Source organism: Lontra canadensis, unplaced genomic scaffold (genome assembly GCF_010015895.1).
Source record: "Lontra canadensis isolate GAN:19392208 unplaced genomic scaffold, GSC_riverotter_1.0 scaffold78, whole genome shotgun sequence".
NCBI classification, from domain to species: domain Eukaryota; kingdom Metazoa; phylum Chordata; class Mammalia; order Carnivora; family Mustelidae; genus Lontra; species Lontra canadensis.
The window spans coordinates 5,892,086-5,912,842 of NW_022631072.1; the positions used below are offsets into that span (position 1 = coordinate 5,892,086).

Below are 20,757 nucleotides of genomic sequence, written 5' to 3' on the forward strand. Positions count from 1 at the left end.
CCAAGAGTGACACAACAGGGAACCTTTCCATCTTCAGAGGAAAACTGCTCTTACACACACTCTCACAGGGAAACCTCCCTCTCTTCCAGAAGGCAAGCCTCTCTGGTTATTTGGGGCTGCCTGTTGACCCCCATTCCTCTTCAGCCCATTAGTCAGAGACAGAGCTGTTATACCCTTACACACACGTGCACGCTCGTGCATGCGCGCACACATACACGCACGCATACTTAATCTGTTTACTTTAGGATCTTTGCCCAGAAGCCTCCAGAAGCCCAGACCAGGTCCTGGGTTCCCAGGTCCTAAAGTTTTGTAGTCAAGTCAAGACTTAGAAAAGTCATTCTAATCTGAAACTTTTAATAGCATATAAATAAAGTGATCCAGGCTCCAAATGACCCAGGCAAGGCCACCCCATATAGGGCTGTGACTATCACAATAGGTGATTGTTTTAAAGTGTTTTAAGAGTCTCAAAACATCCTACATAATATCAACCTCCACTTCAGTCCTCCGGACAGGCTCCAGTAAATAACATGAGTTGACAGGAATAAAACAGCTTGCTCAGGAGTAATTGAGTGGAATTAGAATGAACAGACAAGAAAGAAAAATTGGTGCTTGGGTCACAAGGAACTTTTTGTTAGGAACACCCTGGGGGATTTGGTGGGATGTGGTCCTGCTGACTAATCACCAGTATAGAAAGTTTACAGTCTCTCCACCATGCCAACGTCTTTAATAACTTGAAAAGCACAAGAGGTGGCTGTTAATTTCAAAGACAGTTATATGAAGCTTTTATTGAGTGTGGCTCAGAGTATAGCGTTAGCAGCCTGTGAGATAATGAACCCTTTAAATAGGGTTTTCAAAAAAAAAAAAAAAAAGGCAACCCTGTTTTTATTTTTGCTTGAGCCAAAAGAACAGCAATTTTCTCCTCTTATCTGAAAGGAGAAATATATATATAAAGTAGGATCTCTCCACTGCACACGAGAAGGGCAGCTTTCTTCACGGAGGGCATCTGCCACACCACAGAGCCGTGAGCACATCGACAGACAAAGCTGACGTTGCCCCGACCTGCCTCTGCCAAGAAGAGCGCAGATCGGGAAGGGAGAAGTCGCATGTGTTGGATGTCACCTCATTGCCCTGTGAGCATTGGCTCCTGGGCCTTCTCTCCCCACCCTTGACTGACAAGCCTGAGGATATGTGGGGCCCCGTCATGCCCCCAGATGCCATGAAGTGGGCAAACCAGAGGCCAAACCAGTGGCTTCTTAAGTTTAGAGAGAAAAAGAACCAACCCAGGAAAGAAGCGGAATTCACATGCTTCCCTACCGCATGCTGGGGGCCAGAGACCATGGGTGAGGAGTGAGTTGGGCAGACATTGCCTTTCCAGCCTGGAACCATTTACAATGGCCTGCTCTGACCTCTCAGTACTGTGTGTAAGGAATGGATGAAGTGAAGAGAGCAGCTGTTGAAATATAAATAAATAAATAAATAAAAGAGAGCAGCTGATGGGCTTGGTGTCTCTGAGCCATGGCGACGGGGCCCTCCCTTTACCCACTGGCAACATCTATGATTTGTGCTTTTCTCATTGTCTCTCCCTCCGCCTGTCTCCTCCTCTTCTGCCTCTCTCATTTTCCTTCCCACCCCCCTCACTCCATCCCACGGCTCTGTATGTGTAAGTGCGTGAAAAGGCTGAGATAGAGAAATACATCCAGCCCCCTTTGGAAATCATCTGTTGTTCCCTCACTCTATCGTTTTCGTATTCAATATGCATTAACCCCTTGCCAAGGACAGGGTGTCCAAATGTGAGGAAGACAGACATGGCTCCTCCTCCCCTTTCCTTCACCCCCAACACACAGGTCAGTCCCGCCAGGCCTAGCTGGCAATGGTCAGGGACAGTGTTGGTGAAAAGGGCAGGTGCAGGACCAGATCTGTGCTGGCCTCGGCTATCTTCCTCCTTCATTCCATGGTTGGGTTGTGTTGTGCAAACAACTGCTGTCACCATAGGGCTCCCTGGGCTGAGGAGCAACAGGACCAAATCCTCCTGACCAAGGACTAAAAAACAAAGCAAAACAAAACAAAGTAACAGGACTTCTCTGGGCCAGCCCTGTGGAGCAAAAGAAACAATGTAAACAGAAAGATTAGTTAAAGGAAAATGAATTATTTCCTGCCTTAGCACTGGCAACAAGCAGAATCTAAGAACTTAATTCAGTCTTGTTGCTAGCAACATACACTCTGGCTTCCCTCTGATTTTTTTTTTTTTTTTTTTTTTTTAAGTGGAGCGTCTGTCCCTCACATAATCTGGAGAATTTAGTAATTTCCGGCAGTTTATTCTGCAATATGCATCAAGCCTGACCTCTTCCTGAGCCGCAAGTGCTTGCTAGCCCAGGAAAAGCCCTTCTAGAAGCTTCTGGAATCCCGTGAGCCCTGAAGGAAAACTCACTCATTTCCAGCAGTTTGAAAACGTGCTGAGAGCTGCTTCCGTGGGAGTCTGGAATGCTTAGGAAGGCGGTTTGTTGGCCACATTGCGTTGGAGCCACTCACAGATTCCTGCTGGTCCTGGATATATAAAGAAGCCAGGGAACAGCCTTGTTTTAGGAAAAGAGAACTGCTCTTTCTAAAGCTGTCAGGAAGCGAAACAGTCGGGGGGGGAATGTGTGTCTCAGATTGACTTTTCCACGGGTCCTAACAGAGGCAAGGATGTTTGAATGCACTTTTGAAGTTTTTAATAATCCAAATGTTGGTGATTCCCAGCCCCAGTAGTGTCCTCGAAGCACCTGAGATTGAGTCTGAATATGAGTTCCTGTTCCCCACGTCCCACCTCCATCACAGGAAACATCTTGTGTGGGATCTAGGAATCTGGATTTTTTTTTTTTTAATTTACTTTTAGTAAGTCTTTATTTATTTGACAGAGATCACAAGTAGGCAGAGAAGCAGGCAGAGAGAGAGGAGGAAGCAGGCTCCCCGCTGAGCAGAGAGCCCGATGCGGGGCTCGATCCCAGCACCCTGAGATCATGACCTGAGCTGAAGGCAGAGGCTTTAACCCACTGAGCCACCCAGGCGCCCCGGAATCTGGATTTTTAATCAAACTCCCTAGGCGAACTTTATGCAAGCAGTGCGGTGGCCCCACCCATGAAACGGCAGTGAGTGTTGTCACCCAGGGGCTGCCCACAAGGTAGGGACGGTGGAAGGAACTAAGAGATTTTCTGGAGAAGCTCTTCCTCAGGAAAGGTGGATTTTGGGGTTTGGATAATGCATCGGAGAGGGAATGAGGAGTTGGGAGCTCCCACGTCAGAGCCAAACATCTTCTTAAGGACGCCGGCTTGCCGACTCGACATCCGACATCCGACATCCGGGGTAGCTGGGTGGGCTCCCGGCAGCCCCCAAGATGCGTCGGGGGAAGGGGCGTGCCGGAAATGCCAGCGTGTGACAAATACCACCGCTGGAGGACGCTGGTGAGATTCCCTGAAGATGCCCTGTGGGTCATGCCGAGTACTAGGCTGGGGTCAATACTAGCTAGCGCAAGGCTCCACAAAATCATCTCTCCTTTGCCTTCTCTTCAGAACCCCGCACCTGTCATGGCGGCCCCCGCAGGCGCGCAAGGGCTTGCTGCCCACGGCTCCTCCTGCGGCCCTGAGCCAGGGTGCTCCCAAGCCTTCCTGAGCCAACCCCTCGGATTGGACTAAACCCCGGACTGAGGCCAGAGACATTTCTGACCATCGGGAGTATTACAGTCTCCCTAGAAGCATTTGACTGCGAATCTTCTAGGCAAGAAAGGAGCTTGCTTCCTGAGGCAGAGCCCATTTTTTCCACAGGGAAAGAGGTAACCTTCTGAGCTCCTATCCAGAGTTTGCTCTTTTTAACAGAAAAACACGGTTAAGTGACCATTCAGAGCTTCTCTTCTGACCCATATGGGGCATGGCTGTCTGAAGCGGAGAGGCCACCTGTGCCTCACCACCGCGGCGGGTCAGGGCCATGGTTGGGATCCGCCTGGGCCCCTGGGAAGAGGGCTCTGCATCACAGGCCCCCCGGGGAGCTGGGGATGAGGCCGTCCCGGTCTGTCGGCAACTGTTTAGTGAGCTCCTGCCATTGCCAGACTCTCCTCTGGACTGTTGGTCTTAACCAGTTAGCTTTTAGAAAAGTCAGGGACACGGGCTGTATTGCTGATTCTTTTTTAAACATTTATTTATTTGAGAGAGAGAGAGAGAGAGAAGTGGGGGAGGGGAAGAGGGAGAGAGAAGCAGACTCCACTCTGAGGAGCAACCAGACACCGGGCTCCATTCCACAACCCTGAGGTCATGACCTGAGGCGAAATCAAGAGTTGGGTGCTTTGCCAACTGAGCCACCGGGTGCCCCGTGTTTCAGTTTTATAACTGACTGTGATACCACCCAACCATCCCTCCCTTTCCATCTCTGGCACTTAACAGACTCCACATGGTGAGTCTGGCTACAGCATCCCCGGGAGGATTCAGAAGACCCTGGTTTTATACACCCTCGCTCCACACCCAGCTTCCATGAAGTTCTGTCTTTAGGGCAGACGGAGCAGGCTTACTGTCAGGAGCCTGGGGCGCTTGGAACGTTACCTTGTGATGTTTTGAGTGTAACAGGCTAGTGCCCTGGATGGAGTCTGGGTGTGTGGAAACTCTTCTTCTTCGGAACCTAGGTGACAGTTGTAGGGATCATGTAGTCAGGGAGATCATCCCAGCACAGACAATGAGTGAGGGAGCTCTGAGAGCCAGGAAAACACCCATCGCTTGTGTCCTTTGTGTCCTTGACACGATCCAGGCTCTAAAAGGGAAAATGCTGAGGTTGTCTGCCCTTAGCCAGGGCTTCAGAGGAGATGCTTCTTCCTCCCTCATCTTGACAAAAGAACCTAGCCCTGGCCCTACAGCGGCTGCCCTGGGGAAAGCATCCCTGGCAAGGAGCCTCCTGTTGCTCCCTTGGTTCTAAGTCTCTCTTCCCGGTCTTCAGACTGGAGTGGGTGGCGGGCAGCTCAAACCACTCCCCTCCCCCTCCCAGTCTGACTTGGGAGGAAGTGGAGCTGGAATTCTACCACTCACTTATTCATTCATTCATCCATTCACCAAATCTTTATGGAACTGCTACTGGGGGCCTCTGGAACCCCCTGGTGACCCCGGCTGGTCCAAGTGCCGTGTCCACACTATGGGGAAGGTACTTTCCAGAGGAGACCAGGCAGGCCAGGTCAGGCCCTGGGAGAGCATGTAGCTCCGCAAGAGTGAGGCAGGCAGTGCTTGGCACCAGATTGGATGGTATCCAGGAAGCCCTCAGGTGGTGGTGGGGTATGGAGAGAAAGCTGATACCATGGGGCTCCTGGGGGGCTGTGGTCATAGAGACTAGGGAAGCTGGTCTGCAACCCCCCTCCACTGAGCAGCTGCCCTCCATGCTTTGCCCTGCCCTCGTGCCCAGGTTGCCTAAACCTGAAGGGCAGGTATAGGTGCAGAGCAGACATTTCTCCCCCACAGGGGCAGCATAGAAAGATACCCAAATGCTTCAACGGTGGTTGTGGTTCATTCTCTGAGGTTGTCAGCCAAGAGATCACAGGAGCCCTGATATTTGGGTCTTGCCCTGGAGGTTCCTCTGTCTGGGGACATCCCATGGGTATCCTTCCCACAGCTAGGAAGGTGAGGCCAGGGATAGGGACGCATTGCCCCCCAGAGCCCCCTCTCCTGAGAGCTGGTGCCAAAGGATCCCAGTCATTCCCACTGTGCAGGCTGTATTTCACCTGGCCAGGCCCAGTGCTTCCTCCTCACCATGTGCTTGTCTACCTATCCCCAGGACTAGATGGAGGCCTTTTGGATTTCCCAAGTATCCCCTCCTTCCATTTCACAGATTCACATGGAGAAGCTTTTTTTTTTTTTTTTTTTTTTTTTAAAATCACAAGGTTGTTTGCAAGGCATATTAACCCTAGACTCAAACCATGAAATCATTGACTACACCAGAGTCTGGTACCAGAGAGCTAAAGTAAAGAGTCCTTGTGCTGATCATGATATTCAGGTGCTAAGTCACTCTGATCAGCAAAGGATGCCGGAAAAGCTGCTGAAAGCCTGTCTCCGCGGCCTTGCGGCTTTGATCTCTGGCAAAGTGGTGATGAGTGCAGACAGCGAGTCATAGGTCTTGAGTTGTCCATTCAAGCTGGTGACTGCAATATCCCCGGAGACAGAAGCCCAGAAAAGTCAGTAAGTGTTGCACTGAGCTTTAAACAGCTGTCTCCTCAGAGAAAACCCAGCTGTAGGGGAAGATTGCCGGAACAGCCGCAAGACAAATGTCTATACACCCTGTGCTCTTCAGCCCAGGGGGAAAGCTTGTCAAGGTGTCAGTGGGCAACCAATGACTCCAATTGGTCCTAAGTAAGATCTGTTCAGTGAGCACCAGCATCTCAGGACGAGTGAGGGCAACTGTTCCCTAGTCTGAGAAGGGTTTCTTCTTCGGCCCCCAAAATGCTACCAACCAAGCTGCAGACAGCTCTCTCCTAAACTGGGGCCTCCGGCTTCCGTGGTGGTTGAGTCAATGCAGTGGAAATTCAAACCTCTGCAGCAAGCCTCCCTTCACAACCCCGGGGAATTGGCTTATATTTCTAGGCAGACAGTTGAAATTTGGTCATGGTGTTATTTTGCAGCTTTTACCAGCAACTATGAATGGGACACCAAGAAAGCGCTGAGGCCACAGAGTTGGGGACAGGGCTAGCAGGGCCCAGCCCCTGTGTGATGGGGAGCAAGGGTGACCACAGAAAAAAGCAACAGTCCCAGCTCCCCTGACACAGCCCTGGGTCATGCTGACTGTCCCATCCAATTTACATTTGTTTCTCTCCAACCTCCCCTGGCTTGGTGATGCATTATAGTGCCACTGGAGGGAAGGTCACTTCCGCAGTCCCAGGCTTTTTTGGAAGGAACAGATGGGCACGGGGCCCTTTGGCTTTGGGTGAAAGGGAAGCATCTGGGTTCAGGTGGGTGGGGTTGAGTCAAGACAAAGGCAGAGTCCTGGGACTTCTCCCCGCTCAGGCATCACAGTCTGAGCCCGAGACTGGGCAAGTCAGGCTCAGGGGCTCCGCTGGTGAGGCATCTTGTGAAATTTGGGGGAGCAGGGCAGTCTTCACACTTTTGTGCTGAAACAGAGGAAACATCTGACAGCACCTGGGAGATGCTGCAGCCCAGGGTCGGGAAAGCAGGTTGTGTCACAGGGCTCCAACTCCCTCCCTCCCAGGGGATGAGCACGGACTCCTCAGGAATTCCCCAGGGGAGGCTCTGAGAGAAGTGCAAGGGTCTTGTAGGTATGCAGGCAAGAGGTGTTCGTGTTAACATGCCTCACTGGTTACATCAAACTGGGGACACCTGAGAACACTGGCTTACCTGTGAAATAGGTACTTTATTAAGACCGGATGCCCAGGCTGGGGTCTTCGTCCACCCCAGAGTCCCTTTCACTTCTGGACAGCTAGGACTTCGTGTTAGGGCCTCCCTTTCTAGAACCTTCCTTGGGGGTCCTTCTCTTCCCTACCAGATGGCAAGCTCTCTCGGGGCAGGAAATTCATCTTCGCCTCCCTTGCAGAATCTAGCCATATTCTGTTTCAGGGGTGCTCAAGCAATAACGGTTGAACCCGTGAATGAAAGGCCATGAAATGCATGCATCTAATTTTCCAGCTTGGCAGCAACTAGCAAAACTTGAAGCCTGAACTTACCTAGGAAATTCATAAAACAAATTCAGCCCTTTATACTCCCCTTTAGTCCAAGAAACGATGGTGATCTTTATGTGCATTGTTAATTGACTGGTTTCTTAAAAATGAAAATCCCCTCCTAACCATGATTTTTCTGAGGTAGAATCACTTTATGATGTAATGAAGATGTGAGAAGGGAAGGGGCCCAAGAGAGTGTTTACCTTACTGGAAAAGCTTTGGACTCTTGTTGAAAGATTGGTTTAGAGCCCAAGTCAGCATGCTCCTTCTGGGGATCCATTGGACCCCAGAGCAAGGAGCACTGGTCCTCAGCTGCCATGTTGGGTCTGCATGGCTTCCAGGGGAGTTGGATACTTTTTAATGAGACATACTTCCCCTATTTAACCACACGTTCCCTACACAGATGGTATTTCTGCCCAGGAGATGACTCACACTCTTTGTCAGCATACCTTTCTATATTAAATACCCCATCAAGTTTATACTCACTGGGCTTTGGAGTGGGCTGGGGGTATTAAAAGATCCTCTTCTTTCTCTTTAGGAGGTGTGTGACTTTTGGAATTTACCCCCAAGTGCCCATTTCTGTAGACTATGACTTTGTGGGACTTCACTATTTTACATCTGGCTTTAGAGCCTAACTCTACCACTTAACTAGCTATGTGGTCTTGAGATTCTTACTGTCTCTGTGCCTCAATTTAATTACTTATAAAATGAGAACAATACTACTGATCCTCCCCTAATGTTGCTGGGAGAATTAAATGGGGTTGTGGCACAGGAAAAAGATTGAAGCAAATATTTTTTGAATGAATTAACTAAAGCAATAATAGAACTATAAAAAAATGATCAACCAACCCATCATATATGACCATTGTTTATGTATCCAAAACAATACTAAGTTCTTGAACACATACTATCTTAGGGTAAGTGAAGGAATGGGGATGCAAACGTCTATCTTGTGGGCATCCAAGATCATGTTGTTAGCTCCTGCCTACGTTGCCTCATCAATGCTTGTAATAAACCCCTTTAGCACTAGAAGTAACAAAGAGAATGATGAGGTTCTTTAACTGTGGCTCCCTTTGCTTGAATATAACTGAGATTCTCATGCTTTTATAATTCACTGAGTTTAAGAGGAAGATATTCCCATGACATGTATTGACATGAACAAAGATCTTGGTGCCTGCATTAAGTAATCAAAGCCAAATACTGGAATCAAGTACCCAGCATCTGTTCTCTGTTATTCTGAGTAAAGAGTGCGTTAGGCTTATGCCCCAGAAATAATTTCCCTGAGAGTAGGGACAGGAACCAGTTGTCCACTACTTAACTCTCTGGTTGGTGAAAACTGAAGTACATAATGACAAGTCTACACTTTGAACAGATACTGGTCTTCTATTTCCAGCTGCTGGAAAGAGTTTCCTTTTTCCTTGGCACAGTTGTTTTCCTGGGTTCTGGTAACTTTCAATGACTTTGTATCATCCAGGATCACTATAAAAGAGTGTACATTTGTTTGCTCAGAACTATGCTAGATTCTGTGTGGTTGCTCAAACCATAGTGGTCCTGGCCTTTGTCATAGAATCAGCATAGGACCTATCATTTATTATTAGATTAGTGTGTTCTAGGGGCTATGCTAGGCACTTCACGTATATTACTAAAGTCAGGGTAGGCCAGTTTATGTTGCAATAACAAAGACACCAAAGTCTTAGTAGCTGATAATAAGTTTACTTCTTGATCTCATTAAATGTCTGCTGCAGGTTAGCTAGGAGGCTCCACTCTACATTTCTTCACATCTCAACCTGGAATAAAAGAGCTTCCAGCTACTCCATCTGCTGCCTTCCTTGTTGCTGTAGTAGGGGGCTCACGATAGCGTCTTATACTGGCTATTAAATGCTTCTGCACAGAGCAACACAGAGCCCTTCTACTCTCATTTCATTGGCCAAAGCAAGTCACCCTGATAAGTCCAACTTAGAGGGGCTAAGGAAATGCAGTCTCACCAGGTGCCTAAAAGGAGGAAAGTAAGATTTTCTAGCTAGCGGTGTAAATAACCACCATACTAAAACTATCTATCTTAAACCTCGGCTCCATGAGGCAGATCTCTCATCTTCTCCATGTTATGGATGGGAAACTAAGAGAGGTTAAGGAACTTTGCCAAGGTCAGACAGCTAATGAGTAGAGGGACAAGATTTGAACAGAGAGATGTAAAGCACAGGAGGATCATTCTGCAGGGCTCTAGAACATACAAGCCAGTATTCTCACTGACACACTTTTCTCTATTACCACGAGTTTCCCTACTTGTGGGTTCTCCTTCTGTATTATCTTCATCCAAAGACGTAACTAAAATGTACAACTCCCAGATATCTTTATATCATCTTAACTCGTACAACGCATGCAGGCCTCACAATACCTTGTGCTCAATTCAGCTCTAGAGAGACAAGCCCGTGAATGGAGTCCAGGAGAAACGGTTCCTTGTGGCAGAGGTAACCTTTGAAGGTCAAGTCCAGATACCTCACTTTATAGATAAGAAGGGTCTTGCTTTTTATCCAAAGCCCATGACCTGACTTGCAATTCAGAGTGCTTTGATTGGTGGGACTTGGTCCAGCTATTTTCTATGCATGATATCATATTTTAAAAAGAAGAAAAAGGCATAGAGTGTAGCCCTGGTGGGCAGGCTATGATGTGCTTGAACTTGAATGCAGTTGTAACTGGGGATTAGGCCAGAGTGGAGTGTTTAGTATCCTCAGAGTCTAAAATCTCACAGAATCCTACCTTTAGAATTCTTGCATACATTATCAGAAAATCTCCCCAAACTTTCTTAACTTTGCCATCCTGAGATCTTAAAGAAAACACTAATTGTACGTTTGGAGATCCAGAAAAGGAAAGGGGGTGAAGGACATTGAGACCAGTCACTTGAGCCCTGGCTAAGCCTCCCCTGGCATAGGCCCCAGGGATGAGCTTGCCTCTGTGGATTTCCAGCCACGAAGCACCACCCTGGTTTATTTTCAGAGGTGGAAACTCAAGCAACAATTATCTCCTGTCACAGCAAATTAAAAGCCCAGGCTCACCCATCCCCAGAGCAGGGCAAGCACAGCCCACGGCCAGCAAAGGGCTATAATGACAGGCCACGGCTGCTGTATTTCCTTTAAAGGCATGAGCCACTCAAGAAACACACAAAATAAACAGAGACATAAAAGTCCATAGCAAAGTCCCACAAGTGAGAGCAAGAGTCAGTGCCAAGATCAGAGAGTATATTTTGATTCTGTGGGGGATCAAGGATTGTGGCAGCAAGAAGTGCTCAGTGGAGATGAGTTTTTGGTCTGTGTTTGAGATAATGGGGAAGCTATTGTGCATGACACTATGGTGGGGGGCGGGGAGAGGGAATGACACTGCCTTACACACATGCACTCACACATACAGGAATGCGTGTTCTCACGCACATATATGCTCATATGCTCACATACACATGCACACATACTCATCACTATGGCCTCAAGCATGCTGCTAGTCACTTCTATTAGAATCTCCATCTCTGCCTGGACTCCTGCCTACATTCCCCTACACAGGGCAGCCTGGCCCCACTGGCCAAAGTTTCTGCTTGGAATTCTTCTCCTCTCTTATGTTCGGTGCCCTGCTTTATTGCCAGCAACCTAAGCAAAACTCCCCTCTCTGAAGTTACTTCCAGGACTGGGACTTCTGATCTCTATCACCCTCTCCTTGCAACTCCTTTCTAGAACTGTGTCTGCTGCTTTATGTCAGTGAGGACCTGTTATGTCAGGTTGTTGGAAGTGAGTTTGGGCTTTGTTATAGTATAAAGTCCACAGAAGTGGAGATTCTTTAATTTTTCCTTATATTTGTGCCCTATGTGTTTGACTTTCAAAAAGTGTTTTCACATCCATCATCTAATTTTGTCTTCAGTATTGCCTGGTGAGGTAGGTGGGTGGGGAAGATCATTCCAACCACCAACGGGAACATATATGGCAAGGTGGCTTAGAACTTGGGCTTTGGCTGGGCAGGTTGCTGATCTCTGTAAGCCTCAGCTCTCTCATCTCTAAAACAGGGATAAAAATAGTTTCTGCCCATAGGTTATTTTAAGGATTAAATGAGCTAACATGAGGTAACATGCTTACCTCACGCAGAGAAAATGCCCAGTAAAATTGTCATTATTTCAATGATGCTGGAGCTTGGGCTCAGAGAAGTTAATACCCAAGGGGTGGTGAAGCATGGTGGGAGAAGCAGAGGGGTTGGAGGCAGTGGATTCTAGTTCTATTTGCCGTGTGTCTTTGGGCAAATGGCTTTGCTTCTCTGATTCTCAGCTTCTTCATCTCTTAAATAGGAATAATACATTGTCTATCACACATATCACATAATTAATCAAAAGTACTTTTGAAAGCATACTATAAAGTATGCCAAAAAATGTTCATTTATTAATCCATGTAAACTTAGGCAGTAGGTCAGTCCTAGAGCTGGGTTTCCTTACCCCTGGTGTCCTTTCGAATGGTCTGTGCTTTCCTCCAGAGATCCCTCAGAGCCTCCATACATGCTACTGACTTCCCGTGGGCTGAATGAGCAGGCTGCATACCACAGCTCTGGGCACCCAGCATTGAGCAACAGGGGTCCCCCAGCCTGCCACCCTCCCCCACACCCTGTCTCCTGCCCGCTTTCCATGGACAGAGGGAGTGCACAGAGAAAGCAGAGCTCAGAAATTAGTCATTTCAGCTGTCCCTGACTCCTTTGCCTCATTGCTGCTGTTGGCAATAAGAACAAGGAGTATGAGAGAGATTGAGGGCAACAGATCCTAGTACACTGGGGACAAGGCCACCAGGACTCAGCCTAGGAAGGGGAGGGAGGAATGTTAGCATCTACACAGCCACCTGCACCCCAGATTGCAAAGTAAGCTTCACAGGTGGCTTGTGACTCACATTATCCTTCTCACTTTACTTAAAGATGAGCTGATGAGCAAGTGAATGTTTTACAAGCATTGTTCCCATTGACCTGCAGATTAATTTCTCGGAAGCCAGCCTCTTTTCTGGCTTGCAAGTACCATGTGGTTGGCTCTCCACTGCATGAAGTCACTTCAGTCTTCCCCCTTGTTCTGGGGCAAATTCAGGCCAGGAACTGCCAAGTGACCTAAAAAGAACACCACAGCTCTTCTTGTTCAGACAACAGCTTGCTCTGGATGTTTCATTTTGGCTGTGAAGTTGTTCCGGAATCATCTCAAACTCCTCAGCACAAAGTTCCTTTGAAACATTCAAGTTGATCTAGGCAGGGTCAGGGCTGGAGTCATCAGTTAAGCCTATCCTGAAATACCCTGTTTTCACCCTCCCTGTGTCTGTACCTCTTTTCTAAGCATTATCTGCTCCAGAACAATTGAGAAGTCTCTGAGATGCTGATTGGAGGAAGAGGCAAGCATGCTCTCACCATGTGTTCAAACAGACTGGAAGAGGTCAAGGATGCAGAGATTTGGCCTCAAGGTTTACCGCAGACTCCCAACGTGGCATTAGGAATATTCCCAAGACCCTCTATCAAGTATATATGCTCCAGTCCTTTATTGGTTAGAAAGATGAGGTAGGAACCAATGAGAGTCTGAGCCTGAGCCCCGAATATAAGATCACACTATGTCCATTTCTCCAAAGAATTACATGTATCAGAAGAACAGGTCTTCATGAATTCATCAGGCTCATAGTTCTAACTTTAGTCAAAAGGACCACAAGATGGTGGAGGATCAAACATAATTTAAAGGAGAAAGATGATCTCAAGAGTACCTTTTGTACCTGCCTTTTTTTTTTTTTTTTTTTTGAGAGAGAGAGAGAGAGAGAGAATGAGAGCATGAACAAGTCAGGAGAGTCAGAGAGAGAAGGAGAAGAAGCAGACCCTCTGCTAATCAAGGAGTCTGTTGTGGGGCTTGATCTTGATCCCAGGACTATGAGATCATGACTTGAGCTGAAGGCAGATACTTAACCAACTGAGCCACACAGGTGCCCCCTGATTTCAGTATCTATGCAATTTTACTGACATTTTCCCAGTGTCTTATCTAAGGAATCAGTCATCAATTTCTGCAGAACAGTCTACCTCCAAATTTAGTGGCTTCAAACAAAGATCATATATTTGTTCAGGAGTCTGTAATTGGGCCAGCTTCAATTAGGCAGCCCCTCTGCTGGTCTCACTGGGGACACTGCAGTTGCAGTGAGCTACAAGTGAGGGGATGGGGAGCAAAGAAATGACAATAAAGGGGCTGCCTTGCCTAGCTGGTCCAGTTCCACATCTGGTGCCTCTGTGATGATGGCTTGAACTGCTGGGATGACTGATTTTCTCTGTGTGGTTGCTCTGTGTGGTTGCTCATTCTCAAGGAGACCAGCCTGGACCTTTCTTACATGGGAATCACAGAGCACCAAGAAGGGGAGAGCTGGCATTCAAGGTCTAAGGTCATTTCTTCCACATGCGGTTGATCAAAACAAGTCACACAGTCAGCCCAGACTCAAGGGGCAGTGGAAATAGGATCAACCTTTTATTGGAAGGGAGAAGCTCACATTGCAAAGAAGCATGTACCTAGGGATGGAAGAAATTGCTGAGGTCATCCTTAGAATCTGTCACAGTCACTGAAGCTATATTTATAAATTATTCCTCTCTCCCTCAAGGAATGGCCTGCCCCTCAGTGGCAAGGACAGGTGGGAACCCTAACTTTGCATTTCTCTGGGTGAGTGAACTGGGGTAAATCATTTACTGGGAATATAGAATGATTATTTATGGGATCCCGGCTCTGTGCAAGCCCTGTACATAAGTCATCCTATCTAACACTGAAAACACCTTCTGCAGAAGTCTTATTTGCATTTGATTACTAAGAATGTTGGGGTTTAGAGAGAGTTAATGACTTACTCAATGTCACTTGGTTATAAGGGCTGGAGCTGGACGTTCCTTCATCTGTACAATGGGAATCATGAAACTTACCACCAGCACAGCTGGGAGGATAAAATGAGTCCATACGTGGAAGTGCCTGTGAAATCCCAAAGCACTGCATACATGTCAGTTGTAGTTTTCATCGAGCTGGGCAGACTTCTTCGGAGGAAAGGGGGTGGTCTAAGAAGGCGCCAGAACCACTGGAGCCAGACGCCAACTGTTGTGTGTCTCTCAGCTGCTATTTGCTTTGGCTTCAGACCAAATCCTCTAGCCAGAGCCTTTAGCGGTGATGGACAAAAAAGAACCCTGTGGGCCAGGTGGCAAGCCTAGGCATGCCACAGGTGAGGACACAGGCTTCCCCCACAGTCTATGCTTCCATCGGAAGAAGGAGGAGGCTGTAGCAAGGCTCCAGTGGCCTTGGTGTTTTCCTCAATTGCCTGGGGTCAGGGGTGGAGGAATTGCACGTTTTTTCATTGACTCAAGGTCACACATACACCCTTGAATTGTTCTGAGATTGGTCACACATACACCCTTGAATTGTTCTGAGATTGCTTTTCCCCAACTCTGCCTTTCACCAACTCTCTTCTCAATTCTTTTCACTTTACCTTTTGAACCTTATTCCCTTATAATGAGCTCTTCCCCATCTTTAACCTTTATAACCACTCTTTCCACCACCTCTGTGTCTTATCTGACGCATGATTTTTTTTATGACCTAATGTTATGGCCGGGAGGCAGAGGCAGCTTCTCCATACTTCTCATGGCTCCTGTGCCATCCACCCATAGGCAAGATCTCCTCTTTTGAGCTTCCTGACACTCAGATGCACCATATCCTCTCTGCCCTCCTCGCTGCTGGGGTCCACCCACCATCCTTCTTGGAGGATTCTGGGAGCTCACTCACATCTCCCTGCCATGACCAAGGACAGCTTCAGCACTCTTCTTCTCTTCAGAATTCCTTAACTTTTACAACATCACTGCCCTTCATCTATACCCCATAACAGCTGAGTACAAATAGTGAAAGGCCTCGCACGGGGAAGATAAACCAAAGGCACTATGTAGCCAAAGGTGGCAGACCCAGGATCCATGGGAAGACCTTAAAGAGACAGCTTTCAGCTGTTAATCAGGAGGAACTTCCTGCCATAGCCATCCCCTGCTGAGAGAGGGTGCTTTGCCTGTTGTCTACAGAAAGTGTTTGCCAAAAAAGCCTGATGTAGGTGATAATAAAAGAAAAGTCAGATTTGTACCAGGAAATCTGGTTTTGAGTCTTGTCTCAGCTCCTTACCAACTAATGGAAACTGGATAAGACTCAAACTTTCTTCGCCTCGGTTTTCTTGTACTTAAAAATGAGGACTAATAGCTACCTTACTAGGTCATGGTGAAAACCAAGTAAGTTCAAGAGTGAGAAAAATAACTGTTAACTAGAGGGTACTCAACAAATATCACTATAATCCCTGGGGAGGCAGAACATATGAGCCTATATTTAAATAAATCCAATTTTTTTGTTGTTGTGACTAAGCCAAAAATGAAGAGATAAGACAATAGTGGATTCCAACTGATTAAGATGATCAGTTGAATCCATACATCTATTTTCACTACCTCTCAAAATCTTTAAAAATTTTTAAAGTCATAAGCCAATGAGAGTGAGAAAATGTGGAAATAGACCATGATACCATGGTAGCAACATGGTGGAAGAAATGACGGTAAGCCTGAGAAAGCTGAATCCTTGGGTAGCTGTGGGAAAGTGGAAAGGAAGCCCAATTTATCCCACCAAATTTCTGAAGCAATCAGCTGACAGGACACTGGCAGCCAGATCTTCACTCTCTAGGCAAAAGAATAGACGTGTCTAATCTGAGAAACCTGACCAATTCAAGAGGAAACACCCCAAGATATTGGGGTTCCAGCCAGATCACCCTACAAGGAAGCTAACATTCAACCAAGGCTACTCATGTTTTAAAGCTTCCAACCAGTTTTATAAAGATAACCAAGGACCATCACACAGATGAGGAAGGCTCATATGAAAAGAGAAAGCAAAGCAAGTAGTGTATGGTGACTAACATAACATAATTAAAAATTTATTTAAAAAAAACAAGTTTAAAAAAAAAAAAGCAATTTCAAGGAAGTGGCAACTTTGTCAAGAAGAGAATGGGTGTGTGGGTGTGTGTGTATTTCCTAACTCTATGTCTTTATATCTTTAGGGAGATAAGACATTGCAATCATGAAATAGATGAAAAAGAAACATTATTAAAATGAAACATTCACAGAGAAAAAAAGGAGCTCTTAGAAATTATGAGAGCAAAAATGAAAAACTCAGCAAAGGTGTTAAAAGAAAAAGTTGAAGGACCTCACACCAAATAGAGCAAAAAGAAATAACAGAGAAGATTTTTTAAAAAAGATTTTATTTATTTATTTGACACAGATCACAAGTAGGTAGAGAGACAGGCAGAGAGAGAGGGAGAAGCAGGCTCCCTGCTGAGCAGAGAGCCCAGGGGCTCGATCCCAGGACCCTAAGACCATGACCTGAGCTGAAGGCAGAGGCTTAACCCACTGAGCCACCCAAGTGCCCCAAGAAGATTTAAGAAAAGAAGAAAATGACTCAAAGACGTCCAATATGCAAACTCTAAGAGTCCTGGAAAAAGAGAAGAGACAAAATGAGGAGAGGAAATCAAGAAAAAAATATCTTTTTCCAGAATTGAAAGACAGACAAATATGTAAACACACATATACAAATTTTCCAGAACTGAAAGATACGAGTGTCCATATTGAAAGGACACAAGTGCCCAGCCCAATGAATAAAAATAGACCCATAACAATGCAAATCATTATGAAATTTCAGAGCACATGGGACAAAGTAAGATCCTACAGGCTTTCAGGGAGAAAACACATTTACAAAGAAATAGTTATCAGAATGACATCATCTTCTTTCCAGAAGCCATGTTGGAAGTTAGAACTGTGGAGCCATGCTTTCATATTTCTGAAAGCAGAGGATTTGCAGCCAAAAATTCTACAGGCAGACAAATCATCAATGGTGAGGCTAGAAGGGGGACACTTTCAAACATCCAGGATTTAAAAAAATTAATTTCCTCCTCATACTTTCTCAGAGAGTTTTTGTAGTATATATTCTACCCCAATGGCATACTAAGCCAAAGAAGAGGAAGGCATGGGGTACAGGAAAAAGGAGATCCAACTCAAGAAAAAGGTCATGATATTCCTGGGATGATGTGGAGGCATGACCCAGGACAACTGCTTTGATTCAGCTTTGAAGGTTAGCCAGACCCCATAAACGAGTTAGAGGGCTCCAGGATATTTCTCCAAGCTAACACTGACCATGTGATGTGTTAGAGCAGACTGGCAGGAGATTTGGACAACTGGTAGAGAGTTCAAGGTTGCATTAGCATATGTGCATAGAAAACCAAGGAAACAAAATGCAATATATATATATATATATATATATATATATATACTTAATATTTATAAATATATATTTATATATATATTTATAGATCTATCTATCTACAAATATACACATATGATGATTATTAGCTCCATGGAAAATAAAAAGTTGTTCATGAAAGGAAACTAAAAAGTTTACCAAGTAGCTCAGCTGTGAATATTATTTACATAGTCATAAAAATGTAAACACTGAATATTGATCTCACCAAAACTATAGTAGAACTGCAGTGGGCGAATGCAGGAACTGGAAGGGTATGTGTTAGCGGGGAAGGGGATGAAAGAGAACTAAATTCTCCATCTTCTGTGGCAGGAAGTCAACCAGTAAGCCTTAAAAAATGAAAAACGAAGAAGTAGCAATACAAGTGTGCTATTCAGAGTTGTATGGAGAGCCAGTCATTGCCTCCAGGGAAGAGAAAGTGAAGGTGGGGTACTGATAATTTTTGTAACCAATCTTGTAGAAAAGTTTGATTCAATACAATACTTGATAAAAATAAAACTTAAAAATGATGATGTAGTTTAGATGATTCTCCCTGCCATTCCATTTGTAAGGTTGTTTGTGCCTTGGGATAAGAGTGAGATCAGAGACAGGGTTCTACCTATTGCCTTACTTCCCAAATGCCTGTCATATTACAGTTTTCAAAGATGATATTAACAGTACTTCATTTCACCCTCCATGCTGACTTTGGAACCTTATGCCTGCTTAGGATACGTCTACTCTTTATGAGAAGGGCTTCCTGGCTTCAGTTAGAGGTTGATCTATAGGACTTCTCCAGTTCTTCTCACTCCCAGACAGGGCATAAAAATATATAAAGCCATCTAAAGTTACATAGGGCCTAACAGTGGGTGAACAACTGAAGTGGCTGAAGGCAAGGAGAGATAAGGGAAGGCTCCCTGGAGGAGGCATTCTGCTCCTTGAAATGGTACACCAGCCCACCTTATTGATGCATTAAATTAAAGCATGTCTGAATGGATGCTTTTAAATGTTTTTCTTTTTTCCATGTAATTAAGCGCCCAAAGTCACAGCTGAAGGAATTGGTATTTTCAGTGCGCAGCATTAAGGCATTATATAATGTGAGAAGTATGTGTCTACTGTCTAGAGGGTATACCTTATGATAAGGCGGGGGGTGGGGTGGGGGGGAGGTGTTCCAGTAGAGTCAGCAAAAATTCCAGATTGCAAGCAGCAAGTGCATAGATAATAGGACACAGGTCTTTTGATTTTCTTGGCTTTATACTTCACTCAACTTCCACCTGTCTCTGTTGGCTACCAGTGGGGCTACCAGAAGCCACATGAGAGCAATCTCCCTGGCAAGGCAGAAAAACAGGAGATGAGGGAACATAGGACTTGAAGCAATAGTTGGTTCTTTGGCAAAACAAATAGCTTGTGAGATCCCAAGATTTAACATATCTTGTGCCAAAAATGCAAAATGCCAAGGGGGAGAAAAGCACTAGACTTCTCCAGGGCCCCACTGGAAGCCCTCATAAACCTCACTCAAACATGATTGCTCTCATTATCACCTCTCCACATGTTCGGAACCCTTCCCTGCCCTCGGGGGAGCACTCAGGTTTCCTCCGGGCTATGGTCCAAGCTTGAGGAAGCTTGCAGAACAGCTAGTGTTTGGGGCACTGACTTAGAATGCCTCAGTCTCTAGTTGAGCTACCCCGACAAGAGGGCATTTTTGCATGAACATGAGGCCCCAAAACACAATTTGCAATAGGCTTTGTTGTCATGATAAACGGTTTTCTTTGGGACGCATTTCCACAAGGCTGCAGTTATAGTGGGGAGACACTAAACATTCAAGTTAATAAAATCTCCCCATCATATGTAAGGAAGAAAACAAATCTGATGAGATATTGTGTGTGGTGGCAGGGCAGGGGCGGGGGGGGGGTTCAGTTTAGATCCTCCGGGAAGCAGACTCTGGGCTAAGAGACAGCAGGTAAGGGATTTACAAGAAGATAAGACTGTGAAAGGTAAAGGGGGTATTGGGCGGGGAAGGTCTTCAGCCGGTGATTCAGATCTGCTATCTGAAATGAAAGGGGGGAGGGAGGAAGTACAATTGGGTGAGGAAAACCTCAGGCAAACCCAATGGATAGTCCAGAACAGAGATTGTCCCGTTAGAGGAGTCCTACATTGTACAGAAACGGCCAGGACTTGCAGCAGAGCATGAAATCAACTCTAACCCTGTGGTTTGAATCCAAAGGCACTGACAAAGAGGCTGCCTGCTAACTGCACTTTGCACAGCTGAATGTCAAATTCTTTCTTGAAGGAAGTTGTGAGCAGCTTGGCTGTCACAGTAGGGGTGACCATAAAATAATAAAATACCAAGCCATTTGGAATTTATGCATTTATGCTAAGATTTAACGAATGTGGAAGAAGTATTGCAAAACTCTGCCTATCTAGAAGAAAGTGTACTGAGCTGATTGAAATCGGAATGATCTAGATTTCTATCCAGGGTATATGATAATTTCATTGATTTATTATTTTTTGCTTCATCATCAGCAACTGTTTATGGGTACCCTATTATGTGCCAAGCACTATACTTTGTCTATATCCACCAAGAGTTCATGTGAATAGAATCAAATAATTAAAACAATACATGATAAGGACTGATGGAAATGCATGTAAATTATTAAAGGAGCTTGGGGAAAAGAAGGTCAGAATTACACAATAATTTTGGTGTTTTGTTTTGTTTTGTTTACTCTCAGATAGGGATCCTACCATCCTTACACATGTGCTGCTTAGACGTGCTTACAAAATG

General features: G+C 45.8%; 1 long non-coding RNA gene across 1 annotated transcript; it reads left to right on the forward strand.

Moving 5' to 3' along the window:
• Positions 1-3,711: 3,711 nt before the first annotated feature.
• LOC116881897 lies at positions 3,712-17,568 on the forward strand. Its single transcript, XR_004385517.1, has 3 exons — positions 3,712-3,808; positions 14,296-14,354; positions 17,481-17,568. It is a non-coding gene; the product is annotated as an uncharacterized LOC116881897 (long non-coding RNA).
• Positions 17,569-20,757: the final 3,189 nt, after the last annotated feature.